Below are 16,195 nucleotides of genomic sequence, written 5' to 3' on the forward strand. Positions count from 1 at the left end.
GCACTCCTATCTACGTGAACAGCTGTACACTCTCGTTTAGGACTCAGCCCATACAAGGTTGTTTTTGGGCGCCCAGCTAACGTCTGGGGAGTCCCTCAACCTAAAAAGTACTCCGATATTTTGTATCCTATGTTGATTGACTACTTACATGACCTCACCACTAAATTGCGTGTTCTTCACCAACAGGTTCGAAACGCTTTGCCGGAGGCCTCCGCAGATCCAGGTCACTCCATCCACCCGGAGACTGGGTCTGCCTGAAGAATTTTCAGTGAAAGAAGAATCTAGAACCTCGTTGGGGGCCGCCTCTGCAAGTTCTCCTGGTGACACGTACAGCAGTAAATGTCGTCAGAAAGAAGAACTGGATCCATGGCGTGCACTGCAAAAGGGTACCTTTGCTTTTTGACCAGTGGGTCCGCAAGGGTGTAGGTGATAGTGAGGGCGAAAGGGTCCCTCGGTTGGTACCTTTTAGTAGTGCAGGTCAGGATCGGATGAGGTCTGAAAAAGAAGACAACGACGTGTTGCAAGAAGCTGTACCATCACATCTGCGATTGAACACAACAAACTCAGAGACTTTGTTTCGAGAGCAAACGGTACCTGACAAGACTTGGTACAACCTGAGACCTAGACTGATTTAGAACAATTACACTTTTTTTCTTTTCTTTTTTTCTGGTTACACTTTTAAGAGACATTCTTTTTACCATCCATCAAGTTGCAGGGTCACGGTAGGAGTCTTAGACTGTGACCTGAGTAGTGACAGTAGGTCTGCAGGACTTGCAGTGCCATAGGACGGCTAATAATCACAACTAAGTGATCTAGGAAGATTACCGTGAGCAACGCTTTAGAGGATGGATATTAAATTGGAAAAGAATGATAAAAAGCAAGAAATGAAAAGTAAATATAATAAACTGTTGTTAAGTCCATGTGGCGTAACCTTGTGCATTTTAATATGTTCATGTATTTTATTGGCTTGTGTGGGTTGGGTTCTTCACACTATGCAGCAAGCACCTGTTCCTACTTCTGTTTCTTTGTCTTTTTCCAATACTGCCTCCCCGCATCAGTTCCATACACTCCCAGAGCACGAGCAAATTAGGAGAACAGAATACTTCAACAATTCATTCATCCAGCTGTTGCATCAGAATCAACTGGCAGTCAATACTACTGACTGTTGGGTTTGTGGACTCATGCCCCATAACACAGAGAAAGGGATGCCATATGTAGTCCTTCCGTTGTCTTACGAAGGTTCCGCTTGGGCCTATTTGGCCATGTTTTAAAATGTATACCAGAATCAACTTCGACATTCTCTTGGTGGTCCATATGGTGGTGGAGCAGATTTAGACATAGTTCTTTGATAAAGGGAATAGTGGCTATGGCTAGAATTGCCGAAAGTGGTAAGATCCCAGTTGATGAGAAACGAGCGTATGATGGTTGGAACATGACTCGTTACTTTACTAGCCTCACAGATAAGGCTAGACGAAGGAGATCCCCACCAATATGGAATGTACCTCATCGAGGCAATTTGTGTTTACAGATAAATGGTCAAAATATTAAAAATCAACAGGAAAAGAGTGTTTTTTCCCATACATACATCTATTCATCCCAGATTTCGTCACCGTTAGTGCTATCTCAGGGCACATACTTTGGCTGCCACGACAGAGCCTATACGTGGCTTCCCACCTACTTTTCAGGAATGTGTTATGTGGCTTTCCTTCTCCCTCCGAGATACACTGCTCCTTCAGGTCATCACAGAAATAGATATGGCAGAGGGGTTATCGATTCCAAAGACACAGCAGGACAAGAGGGAGGGGACATTTTCAAAGGGTTCCTTCCTTTCTGGGGCCCAATGGCCAATAGCAGAAACATTAGACAGTTAGTTCGTGTGGTTGAGGCTACCATAAATGTGACTTCTGGAGCCTTGAGTAATCTAACAGCCGAACTTCAGGCCTTATGACTTTGACTTTGCCGAACCGGATGGTTTTAGATATTATTCTTGCAGATCGTGGAGGAGTCTGTAAATTGATCGGGTCTAGTTGCTGCATTTATATTCCTGATAATGCCCCTACGGTATACAAAGACATCTCTAAATTGCACGTAATTTCTGAGTCGATTCACCAGGACACAGGAGATTGGTCTGTGATGGGATGGTTTTGGGGACTACTGTCCACATGGGGATGGAAGGTTAACCTTCCTTGGAATGGTTTTGGCCATCATTTTCTCTTGTTGTCTTTGTTTACAGTGTGGCCCTGCCATCTGCGGTCTTTGTGCCACGATGTGTGTCTCAAGGCCTGTGTCACAGAAAACAGAGAACATTAAAATGATGTTACAGCAACAGCTCGACGACCTCGTGGCCATTGACATCGACTCAGATTAACTTGAGTCCTTTGTGTTTTGCCTGAGTAATGGCAAAAGGAGGGTCTGAGGTTCTTCGGATTTCGACTTTGTCCTGTATTCGGCCGCCATTTTGTGTCCCATCGCCATTTTGTGTTGCCCTCACTCAGGCAGCACGGCAAACGGAGTGTTTTTGCCTTTTCCAGCTGCTACGTATCTCTTCTGTTAAAAAGTAACCCCTGCCCTTGTTTACGAAACCGATGTCAGGGTCTGGCCGAGTCCACTAATCCATGTCTAGGTTGATTGATCCCTGTCTCGACTGACTGTTTGGCTCTCCCTATTCTTTCCTTACTTTATCTTATCCGACTGGCCTTTGCTATTCTCTCCTTGTATTCTCTTGTTACACAACTATCCTTTGAGGCACACAAATACGTCCTGCCACCTGCAAATTAGATTGTAGGCACTAACACTGATTAATTTTTGGGGAGGGGTGTCACACAGGGTCTGAAAGAAGAGCGTATTTGGGACATTTGATAGCTTGTTTTCCAACTTTTCGTATTGGCTAGCCTTGTATGTATTGGGAGTATACGTTGTAAATATGTGTGCTATAAAAGATTGTTTGTCACGGAATAAAGTGGCAGTCTCCTAATAACCTACTCTGTACTTCTGGGACAACTGTGCTTAGCTGTAGCTAATAAACCTGGTTTTCTACGCCTAACAGAGTGTCTTGTGTCTCTGTCCGACAAGGCAGGTGAGCTCGGAGATTTAAGGTTTGCCCTGCGCCGCCAGGCCCATAAGGCCCGGTTCTTCATGGGTCGTCTTGTGTATAAAAGCCTGTTATTCTCTGGCTAAAAAGAAACCTCCGGTGGGGTTGCACGCCCATTCTACCAGGGCGACAGCAGCTACTACTGCATTGGGACGCGGTGTCCCCCTGCAAGACATCTGTCAGGCAGCCACGTGGGCTTCGCTGCACACTTTTACTAAGCATTATTGCTTTGAGAGTCAAGTCCGGGGAGACTGCTTCTTTGGCCGTTCTGTTCTCCGTGACTTTCTGGTGTGATCTTGGTTCGCAGAGCCACCACCTAGGTTGGTATTGCTGGGGTATCTATTCTAAGGTAAGGAATATATCACTATTGTGTCTCTTTCAGATGCACAAGTTACTTAACTTCAGTAACAATATATCTGTAAGAGACATTAGTTAGTGATAGATTCCTTACTGCTCCACCCATCCTCCCCGTTCTGCAAACCGTGTTCTAGGGTTAAGGATACCTTTCATGGCCCTAGTTTTTATGCACCAGTGGTCAGTATCTTGCAGGGCTCTGCGTTCCTGGCGCGGAAAGACGTGCACAGAACTGACATCAGCGCGCAAGGGCAGCGCCTAAGTAGCTGCCATGACGTCATCCCGGTGATCATGACGCCTACGACGGACGCGGAGCCGCACAACTTCACCTTCCGACGCGCAGGGGAACTGATGATGAAAACTTTCCACGTCCAGTCTGACGCCTGGGGGTAATTCTAAGGTAAGGAATCTATCACTAACAAATGTCTCTTACAGATATATCGTTACCGAAGGTAAGTAACTTGTGCTTTAGTGACCATCACCCTCTGCTGATGGTATTGAACATCAAGTCCATGCGGACTAGCGGCCCAAAATTAGCAGAACATATTGAAACACAGGGCACAAATGGCTTCCGCCTCAGATAGACAAATATGAGTGGATCTTCCCTATTTGGAAAGGTTATCAAAGATGATCCCACTGCATTTTCCGTCTGCACACAAATAAATTCTACCCCACACCAAATAATAGCCGCTTTAATCAAGTTATTAAGTGCAATTACTGGAAATTTGAGTTTAACCGAGAGGACCAATAATAAATCCAATGGGTGGTTTGACCACGACTGCTCTCGGGAAAACTAGAATTTGAAAAAGGCCCTCTAGATCCTCCCTAGAAATGGAGAGGAAATCACAAATTTGACATGTTCCTATAAATACGCTGTAAGAAAACGGAGCGTGGAATTGCAGGAGTTAGCAGGGGCCAATTTACAATAGGCAGCTGAAATAGGGGATGCCATACTTTTCTGGAAAACCATATATCAGCCATTCCTAAAGGACTTGTGAGCATCCAGGGTAGAGGCAATTGTACAGCAAGCTGAAATGATGCCCCTAAGCTGCAGGACCTGCTCTCAAAATCCCAAGAACAGAAATGAATTCGAACATAAGATGAAGTCTCTAACCATGTTCCAGATCAATTGTCGTTCGCTTAGAAAACACAAATTCAAAATATTTGACCTTTTAACAGAACAACAACCGGAAGTTCTTTTTATGACAGAAACCTGGCTAGATGAGGAGTCCACCCCAGATATTCTAGAGGCTCTACCCCAAGATTACGGCATACTAAAATTGGACCAAAGGGGAGGAGGTATTGCTATTATCCATAAAATCGAACTGACATGCACCCTGAAAGAGGTTACGATTAAGGATAGTGAAGCTGCCTTCTTTGTGATTAAATACAGGCCTAATATAACCTTCAATGGCTACCTAATCTACCGCCCGCCGGGAGGGTCCACAAACTTTATAGACAGTTTGACAGAGGTAATTGCACAATCTGCTCTGCGTTACAATAAACTTCTTATCCTAGGGGATCTAAACCTCCATCTTGAAGATGAAAATAATAAGGATGCCCGAGGATTAATTGCATCCGTAGAAATATTTAATCTTAAATTACAATCCCTAAAATCTACCCATAAGGCGGGTCACCTCCTTGATCCGATCTTTGCTAACTGGGAGGGATTGGTGGTCCAACCTCCGATCCAGGTACTATGGTCAGGCCACTTTTTGATTAAATGTACAATCCCAGGAGGGCCTAAACAGCACCAACAAACCAAGCAGATGACATCTAAGCGCAGACAATGGGGGAAACTTAAAAAAGCTGATTTAGAACTCGCCCTTAAGGCAGGTAGCCCCCCATTGAAAGAAAGTGTAGAGGAAGCCTGGACGGATTACCAGAATTGGCTAACAAGAGCGTTGGACGCAGCTGCACCATGGACAACCAAGGCGCCTGTAAGATGTTCTAAATCGGCACAATGGTTTGACGCTGACTTAAAAGCTATCAAATCAAAGTGCAAAAAGCTAGAGCACATCTGGCGCAGTAAATATGATGAAACAGCCAAACTTAACTACAAAAATAGTATAAAGAACTATCATAGGAGGATTAGAATAGCCAAAAGAAACTTTCTAAACATAAGAATTGAATCAGCTGATAATTCTACCAAGGAACTCTTTGTTATCTACAAAGAACTCACTTCATCTGATAGGACTATAGCCCCAGATACACACTCTACAGCAACTTGCGAAGCGATTGCTGACTTCTTCGTCCAAGTTGAGAATATCTACAAAACCTTTCCGAAGGTCATGGATGGTCCGATTACTAACCATGCCACTAATATTGAAGCGACAAATACTTGTCACCTAAACTATTTTACAGTGCCAGATAACACTGAGTTGCTGAGAATCATTCATAGTATCTAATCAGGCTTCCCCAAAGACGTAGCTCGCCCCAAGATCTTCAAAAACCAAGCTGAACTTCTTGTAAATCATATAAGCCATATGGCTATATTATCTTTCCAGACGAGCCACGTACCACAAGACTGGAAAACAGCTCAGGTTATCCCTGTCAAGAAAAAGGCCAATCTCAGTATAACTCAACTGGACAACTATCGTCCTATATCGCTCCTACCCTTCTGTGCTAAGGTGGTGGAAAAGATAGTCAATGCCCAGCTGATAAAGCACTTAGAAGAGGGTCATCATCTCCACCCCTCGCAGTGAGGATTCAGAGCGTATCATTCTACCGAATCAGCTCTTCTCTTTTCCACAGAGCTACTAATAGGTAGAGTAGATGAGGGGATGACAGCTTCTCTCCTCCTATTAGATTTGAGCGCGGCATTTGATACCGTCTCTCATCCCCTACTACTCTCGCGTCTTAGCGAAGTTGGAATTAAGGGCCTAGCTCATGAATGGATGCGTGCATTCCTAGCAAATAGGCAATTCCAAGTCCACTGCCCTCCTTTCAAATCGGAAGTACGAGCACTCAGGCACAGGGTGCAGCAGGGCTCAATCTTGAGCCCTACATTATTCAATCTTTATGTGGCACCCCTGGCCAAGATAGTCGAGGCGTATGGGGTCGAGATAGTGTCATACGCGGATGACACCCAGCTGGTAGTGACACTCTCTCGACCGCCCGAGGAAGGCTCGGCTAGTTTCTCGGCATGTCTCAGTGATCTAGATAGATGGATGAATACCAACTGTCTGTGCCTTAACACAAATAAAACAGAGCTTCTCGTGTTGGGAAAGACTCCGTCCATCTGATCGTCTGCATGGTGGCCATTAGAACTCGGCGACATTCCAAAGCCCTCTGAGCAGGTGAAAGGGGTCAGATTTGACTCAACTCTGACCTTCGAACACCACACCAGAGTGATTGCAGGCAAATGTTACGGGATCCTTAAGACTCTACGGAAGACCCTGGACTCCCTCCCTGCAACTAGTAGGAAAACTCAGATCCATGCTCTGGTAACACCCCATCTTGATTACAGTAATTCACTGTACATGGGTCTGAGCAAAAAAGGTCTTCAACGTCTGCAATGCGTGCAAAACGCAGCTGCTAGATTGGCACTTAACCTATCTAGAAAGTCCTCAGGGAAACATGCCTTAGCCTCACTTCACTGGCTGCCCATACGTGAGCGCATTGTATTCAAAACAATGTGCCTGACTCACCGCATTGCCCAAGAAAAAGGACCAATATACCTCCAAAAATTACTGACCAAGTATCAACCCAAACGGCATTTAAGATCTCAAGGCTGTATGTTTTTTCAAGTGCCCAGAATGTACCGGGCGCGTATGGGCGGTCGGTCTTTCAAATACTTGGCCAGTAAACAATGGAACTCATTACCCATTAAACTCAGGAGGGAGCCATCAGAGAAAATCTTCCGGCAAAAACTAAAAACCTATCTGTTCCCGAAGCTATGAGCACCCTTCATTGCTTCCTATCCGTGTAATCCTTCCTTCATCCGGTAACAGCCCAGTCCTTTGTTCATAGAGCGCGGGGACACACTGTTTCTAGTGTAACCAGGCGCTATATAAGATGCTTTTATTAATATTATTATTATTATTAATATTATTATAGTGCTTACTACCCCTGACGAGGTGCCTTTTCGGCGAGTAGCACACTACTCCGGAACCCAAAAAAATTATGGTGATAAGCGTAAAATGGATAGGCCCCACAAGGAAAATTGTCAAAGAGACTGCATTGTTGTAAACTTTCACTCCCCTAGGGTGGTAAAATCACTTATTTTTTACCTTGACGTAGGCTAACCACTACAGGCAATCATAAGAGTGAAATTGAAGCTGAATCCCTTTTTTTTAGGTCAAGTTTACTCGAACCTATTGTTGTCAACCCAAAAAATTCCTTTCCTAACAGGCGGATTCGGCGGATTTTGGACAGTGCACGAGAGAGTCACGTGACTCCTCGTGGACGAGCATGCCCAGCCCAGCCTTCCCACTGCCAGCAGCATTTTTCCACGGCCGCAAGGCCACATCAAAGGCTTCCCCAGCACTGCCCCGCCCATCAATCACCCTCCCACTGCCACCCCCCTCCCTCTCCATATGGTGCGCTCTGCCTCAGGCCTCTGAGCCGTCCCTTCGCTACCCGCCCACCCCCCATCCTTCACACCCTTTGTCATTACTTCGGCCCCGAGCCTGAGCCATCCCTACGCTCCCCGCCCACCCCCATCCTTCACACCCTTCGGCACCACTCCGGCGATCCTGAGCCGTCCCTACGCTATTTCACTTGTTTAAATATTCTGGCCGATTTTTCCCTCTCAGCCTGACACCCGGCTCACAGCCACCAGGCTTCCTTTTAACAGAGCACTTCCCTCAAGTGTTTGTGTTTTTGGGGCTTAATTGGCACCCTACCAGCATGTTGCAAACCCACCATGTAGTTGCCCTTCTGCCCCCTGGGCAGATTGGCAACGAGGGGACAGTTGCACGGGTCAGCAGGGCGGCGGACTGCCATGAACTTTCCCCCTGCCCTCCCGGCCATGCCGAGTGCGCCCCCGGAGCTAAACTTAGCCACTTCCAGAAAGCATGGCCTCTTAGCCAAGGAGCGAGCATGTGGGCAAAGGAGGAGGCAAAGTGTGCAAACTGCAGTGCCAACAGTTCATGCGCAGCAGGGGTCGGGCCTGTAGCACATGCAATAACACGCACTCACACAGGCACACCAGAGCAGGCACATTAGGGCAGCAGCAGACCCGTTAGCGCAATGCCTTTCCGTTTAAATCACCACACCCCTGCCAACACATCCATCCATGTTAAAATAAGTTTATCGCAAAACTCGGCATTCTATTTTTTTAATCGCCGCTTTCCGCCTCCCCCCCCCCCTCCACCTCCGCCACAGCAATGCGAGAGCTTTTTTTTAAAGCAGTGTGGCACGCATGTTCTTTCCTATTCCTTGGATCAGGAACCTTTTTTTTTTTTTACATTTTGGACGTGCAGTTCCCACTGAGTGCGCAACCCGGATCATGGCTACCAGGCTTCATTTTTACCAAGCTCTTCCCTCAAGTGTTTGTGCTTTATTGGCTTGATTAGCCCAATACTGGCTTCATCAACGCCATGTCTCGCAAGGTTCTCTTTTGTTTTATGTTATATGCTTTTTTGGTTGCAATTATAAATGGGCATGTCCCACTCAGCGTGTCACCTGTCTTTTTTTAAATATTCTGGCCGAATTTTTCCCTCTCAGCCTGACACCCGGCTCACAACCACCAGGCTTCCTTTTAACAGAGCACTTCCCTCAAGTGTTTGTGTTTTTGGGGCTTAATTGGCACCCTACCAGCATGCTGCACACCCACCATGTAGTTGCCATTCTGCCCCCTGGGCAGATTGATGCAGTACGGTTTCGGGGGGAGGTGGAATCAGTACACAGCTGTTTTCAAGTTTGTCTTTATTTTCATTCTCTGACTTCAAAGTTAGAGGATTTCCGAGTTTTGCTTGTTTAATACATGGGTCGTGTCGTCAGGCTTGGTAGCCAAGATACAGGGGGGTGAGGAAATTTGACCAACTGGTAAAATGGAGAAGCAGTGAGTCCCCTGGGTTTACTATCTCTACGTTGGCTGCCATCCCTGGCATTCGGATTTTTTACAATACTCCTCTTATTGTGTTGCCAGTGTTTACAGCAAGCACACGCTATAGGTGCTTGAGTGCACGGTGCCTGGTAGCGTTGACGCTTAGAAATGTCATCGTATTCTGTCTAATCCCTTGACAGTTTGGTATGAGGATGCACATCAGAGGGCAGGCGCTGCTCCTGGGAGTCAGGTTTCACGTCAGTACAATGTTCTCTTTGTTTAAATATATGTTTGTACACAATAGTTTTGTAATTGATATTTTTACTGACAGCCTTCTGTGTATACACACACGTTTAGGGAGTCCTTTACAATCAGCAGTAGCAGTGCTGCATCTCCTTACACACACAGACCAAGTGATATAATGCTAAAAGCAGAGAAAGTTGACCATCGCACACAAAACACATTCAGGACAAGCAGCTGTAATGTAAACTTCTTTCACACGCAGGAGGTACACTGAGCTGAGGAGTAAATTGCGAAACTTTGCACATATCCATCTTTCTTAAGCTTACTAAAACTCTTTATAAAGATTACAGACTTCACAAAACTGGTGTTGTGCTAAATGAAATATCGAAAAAATGTCTAAAGGTATATTTCTACTGCAGAGAATTATTTCCTTGTTTTAAGTGCCGCAGACCTGGTTTCTAAACCCAAACAATTCTTGACAACAACTGATGGAGCAACTGGCAGCTCTGTTGTGTAAACACAACTATTGTTGCGTGAAGGGGCCAGTCCCCTCTGAACATTAGGCACCACCACACCCACCACCACCGCATCCACCACCACCGCGACCACCATGTCCACCACCACATCCACCTCCAACACGTCCCACCACCACCACGTCCACAATCACCACCTCCACCACTTCCACCACCACTACGTCCACCACCACCATGTCCACCACCACCACATCCACCACCACAACGTCCACCACCACATCCACCACCACCACGTCCACCACCACCATGTCCATGGCCATCACCACTGTGTCCACCACCACATCCACTACCACCATGTCCATCACCACCACGTCCACCACCATCACCTCCACCACCACGTCTACCACCACCACGTCCACCACCACCACCACCACCACGTCCATCACCACCACCACGTCCACCACCACCGCGTCCACCACCACCGTGTCCACCACCAACACCACCACATCCACCACCACCCCCACCACGTCCACCACCACCAAGTCCACAATCACCACCTACACCATCCCCACCACCACCACCACATCCACCACCACCACATCCACCAACACCACCACCACCACATCCACCACCACTACATCCACCACCACCACGTCCACCACCACCATGTCCACCACCACCACGTCCACCACCACCACGTCCATCACCACCACGTCCACCACCCACCACCACCATGTCCACCACCACTACCACCACCACCACAACCATCACCACATCCACCAACACGTCCATGACCACCACGTCCACATCTACCACCACTACGTCCACCAACACCATCTCCACCACCACATCCACCACCACCACACCCACCTCCACCACGTCCACCTCCACCACCACCACGTCCACCACCACCACACCCACCACCATCACCACATCCACCACCACAACATCCACCACCACCACCATGTCCACCACCATGTCCACCACCACGTCCACCACGAAGCCACCTCACTCTATCTATCTATCGCCCTCACTCTATCTATTTAACACCCTCACTCTATCCATCAGTCGCCCTCACTAGCTATTGCCCTCACTCTATCTATCCATCTATCGCCCTCACTCTAGCTATCTATCGCTCTCACTCTATCTATCGCCCTCACACGATCTATCTATCGCCCCTCAATCTATCTATCGCCATCACTCCATCGCCCTCACTCGCTCTATCTATCTATCACCCTCACTCTATCGCACTCTATCTATCGCCATCAGTCTATCTATCGATCACCCTCGCTCTATCTATCTATCACCCCCACTCTATCTATGTATCGCCCTCCCTCTATCTATCGCCCTCCCTCCCTCTATCTATCTATCACCCTCACTCTATCTATCGCACTCACTCTATCGCATCAGCACTGCATCACTCGTTGCCACCACAACATCACTCAGCGCCACCACAGCATCAATCTGTGCAAGCATTCAACAACAACTGGTTCAAATATGTTCTCTCAATGTTTCAAGCTTTATTACAAAGGTCACAAAAAGATGTTAATATTTCACGTCTGTTCTTGGATTTTCGTCACAATAAAATACACTTAACATAATCTTCACAAAAGTTATTTACAAAAGTTTAAGCTATTGCCATTATAAATTACAATAGCTTTTATTTAAGTATTAATAATTTAAAAAAATAAAGGCATTATTATTTGTAATATCAATACATTTAAGTCACGTAAATACAACACATGTTGCATTACAAATGCTATAGGTGTCACATTTGCGAAACTTTAAACTATTGGCATTGTAAATGACAAAGCGATTATTTTCGCTATTTTCAACCCCAACACATAAATAAGAAATGTGTCATTTACAATACCATTAGCTCAAACTTTCCTAATGAGAGACCTATTGCATTGCAAATGTTTGTTTGTAACCAGTTTTTGTCGCACAGCCCAACACACAATGGGCCGAACCGCCCTACTTGTCCCCCTAGACTCCATGCATCCCTTTACATTTCTAACAGATTTGCCCCACTGGTACAATGACCAAGATTGACTGCAGGGACCCCTGACCCGACAGTAACCCCTGGTAGTATAGCGAATCTCACATGAGCGGAAAGCTCGGGCTCTAGTTTGTGCAGTACAGGTATTAAAGTTAAGATTATATCATGGAACATCGCAGGTATTAAAAAAAACTGGAAAAGAAGGACTGGGTGAGTCTGATTAATGCAAACCAGATGATTTGTCTACAGTAAACCTGGCAAACGGGGGATTTCGAAATAGATGGGCACAAGTCTTTTAGTACCCGGCGACCCCTTCCCAGCACGGTCGGGCAAAGGGGGGAGTTTAGCTCTATAAGTATCCGCCACCTGCCCAGTAACAGTAAAAAAGATATTAGCCATCTTACCCTATTTTCAAATATTCAATTTTCAGACTGTTGAGATATCGAACCTTAAGCTGATTAATTTTGTATAACAATGTTTTTGATAGCACAAGGAATAGGGTCATTCTTGATCTAGGGAGGGAGCTGGAATCCTTCGAGAGTCGTGTTGCAGATAACAGTTTTTATTTATGGGTTTGGGATTTTAACATTAGTGCCTAACAGTAAGATTTGTGGCTATGCAACCGTGTATAGGGGTAAGCAGACCCATATTTCACATAACCCATATGGGGAGGCCCTAAACCAACTCCTTGTAGATAAATCTAGCATGTATGGTAAATATACAAGATAGAGAAGGAATGACAATCCCTACTTTCCAAGATAATCGCAATGGCTCTATCATCGATCATAGCCTTTTCTCAGAGAGTGCAAACGGGTTGGTTGACTTTTAAAGTAGAACCAAGCCATTTTAGTGACCTTCACCCTCTGCTGATGGTATCGAACATCAAGTCCATGTGGACTAACCGCCCAAAATCTGCAGAACACATTGAAACACAGGGCACAAATGGCTTCCGCCTCAGATAGACAAATATTAATAAATCTGCCCTGTTGGGAAAGGTTATAAAAGATGATCCCACTGAATTTTCCATCTGGACACAATTAAATTCTACCCCACACCAAATAAAAGCCGCTTTTATCAAGATATTAATTGCAATTGCTGGAAATTTGAGTTCAACCGGGAGGACCAACAATAAATCCAATGGGTGGTTTGACCACGACAGCTCTCGGGCAAACCGGAATTTGAAAAAGGCCCTCCAGACCCTCCCTAGAAATGAAGAGTAAATCACAACTTTGACATGTTCCTAGAAACAGGCTCTAAGAAAACAGAGGGTGGAATTGCAAGAGTTAGCTGGGGGCAATTTACAGCAGGCAGCTGAAATAGGGGATGCCATACTTTTCTGGAAAACCATAAATCAGCCATTCCTAAAGGACTTGCCAGCATCCAGGTTAGAGGCAATTGTACAACAGGTTAACTGGGTAAGACAATATGGTGGAATTTTTAATCCAGGTAACCAACACCTGGACACATTTTATGGTGCAATATGCCCTGTAGGTCCATCTTATATTCAGCCCTTTAGTCTGGAGGAGGTTACTATTGCCCTAGAAAAACCTGCAAATGGGAAGGCGCCAGAATGTGATGGGATCCCAAACGATATGTTTAAGGCATGCACAATATTGACTCAGGTGTGCAATGTGGCAGCAAATGGGTGTCTGCCCCATTCCTGGACAGAAAGCATTATAGTCTCATTTTTTTTAAAAAGGGGACACGGGATGCACAGTATTATTGCTTGATAACCCTTCTGGACTCATCAGCCATACTAATGGGCAGAGACCTCCGGGGGAGAGGCTGGTCTTATGGGTGACAGGGAATCAGATCCTGACAGACTCCAGTACAGGTTTAGAATGGATGTGGGAACCATCAAACAATGTGTCAATCTTCATCTCCTCATTGGCAAATACACCTTGACCAAAGAGGGTCATGTTAATTTATGCTTTGCCGATATGGGCATTTTTTGTATTTGTCACCCTGAGTTGGACACTTGTTTGCCCAGACATGAGTCCCATGCTCCCCATGACACTGGAGTCAAGCTAGCCTGGCTGATGAGGGGTGCTACCCCGGCTGATGAGGGCTGCTACCCCGAAACCGGTCCCAGGATGCTTGTTTCCAGTCCAGGGTGGACCAGGCCCCGCAGTTTGGGCTGGACTGTTCCCTTGCAGGGCAGGGTCAAGACTGATTTGCATATGGCTGGGTTTAAACTGGAATGGCATTGGGAGCAAAACAAGGATGGATTTGGGCCCAGATCTTTGTATTGGGGTGAATGTTTGGCATTGTTCAGCATTCTGTCCATCAGTTATTCTTTTTGCATTTGCCCAGCACGTTTAGTTTGGTCCACCATGCTAAGCTGTGGCAGTTGCTGATTAAGATGGGTGCTCCCACTGAAGATATTACCTACCTTTCCAGTTATATGCAAAGTTAACAGCACAGGTACGATATGGGCTAAAGGGAGAAGTTACACCACGTTTTAAAGTTACATGTGGGATTCGCCAATGCTGCATTCTTGCGCCGCTTTTATTCTCATTATATCTTAACGGGTGGAAAAATCCCTGCAAAAGATAAAGGCAAATGCCCCTAAGGTTGGCAACCGTGTAACCCCTGTCTTCCTGTACACAGACGACGCGGTTCTGTTTGCCAGAACTGCCAATAGTCCCCAGCTTTTGATAGATGGGTTTGTATCGTTAATGGAGGACAGGGATATTAAAATGAACCTAAAGAAAACATTCACTATGATTAGTGGGAAAAGGAAGCCCAAAAACAGTGCCCACCACATTAAGGGAGAGGCGCTCGCCAAAGTGGAAAGTTTTACCTACCTGGGCATCCAGTTCTCTAGCAGCGGACATTGGGGGCCTCACCTGAAAGCAGTGAGACTAAAATGTATAAGGTCTAAAATTGGGAACAAGCCCATTAGAGAACTTTTGACCTTATATAGAAGTAAATGTATACCTTGTGTCAATTATGGGGCTTCTATCTGGGGTTTGATTAGTTGTCTCCATTTACAGATACGGAGAACCTGTTCTTATGGCGTCTATTGGCTGTGCCACGATCAACCTCTTCTTACATTGTCCAACATTAATTTGCGGTTCCCTTCTAGAGGATGGCCTGCAGATTAGTCTGATCACCTTATGGCACAGTATATGGTGCAAACTGGCACTACATTTACTAGAGAGGTGATTGTAGACTGACGAAACCTAGAGCTTAGAGCAAGAATTCCATTGTAGGCCTATGCGAATAGCCTTCTAAAGAAAGTGGACGGGACCATGAGTATTGAGGACCCTGCCAGTATACTACAATTTAGTAAGAAAGATCTACTAAAGAAAACCCTGATTGGGATAAGGATGGCTGACAGGGAATCTAAAGAGTGCCCTAACCTCACTGTGTCATAGTATCTTTCAGGCGCGGTACAACAATGTGCAAGGAGCGATCTTTATTGGTTTCTAATATACAGCACAGATTCTACCTCACTCGATTGGGATTGGGCATTCTACATTTCATGCTCGCTTTCCTTAAGATGGGGGCTTAGCCCCAAAAGCCACCTAAGTGTCCATGCGACAGCAAGTCAAAGAAGTCCACTGTGCACTTTATGCTTTTTTGCAAATGTTAGAGTGACCTAAGGAGACAAATACTGCGACCACTGTTCATACAAGAAGGTCTCATCTATTATAAAGATGCTTTTAACATGATATGTAATCTGTACAATGTGGCTTTGAGTTATAGAGAATCTGTTTCTATCGCCCACGCTGTTCGTAGAAGGAAACTGCTTGCACACTTGGAAGCTCTTACTAATGAAGTTCTGCAATGAGGACTCTTGGCCTCACAACAATCTATTGCCACTGGGTTTGAGCTAGGATTTTTATCACTGTCTATTTTAATACTTGATTTTAAATGGTGCCTGGGCCTCGCCCTTGACTTTAATATATTTGGGGTTTTAAATGGCAACTTTTTGCGCGATATCATCAACCTTAAGTGTGTGAGTGAGACGAACCATAACATGATTTTTTTGTTAGATTATTTATTCCCCAGGGTTACATGTTTGCAGCAAAACCTGT

Source organism: Lissotriton vulgaris, chromosome 12, assembly GCF_964263255.1.
Source record: "Lissotriton vulgaris chromosome 12, aLisVul1.2, whole genome shotgun sequence".
In the NCBI taxonomy this organism is placed as follows: Eukaryota; Metazoa; Chordata; class Amphibia; order Caudata; family Salamandridae; genus Lissotriton; species Lissotriton vulgaris.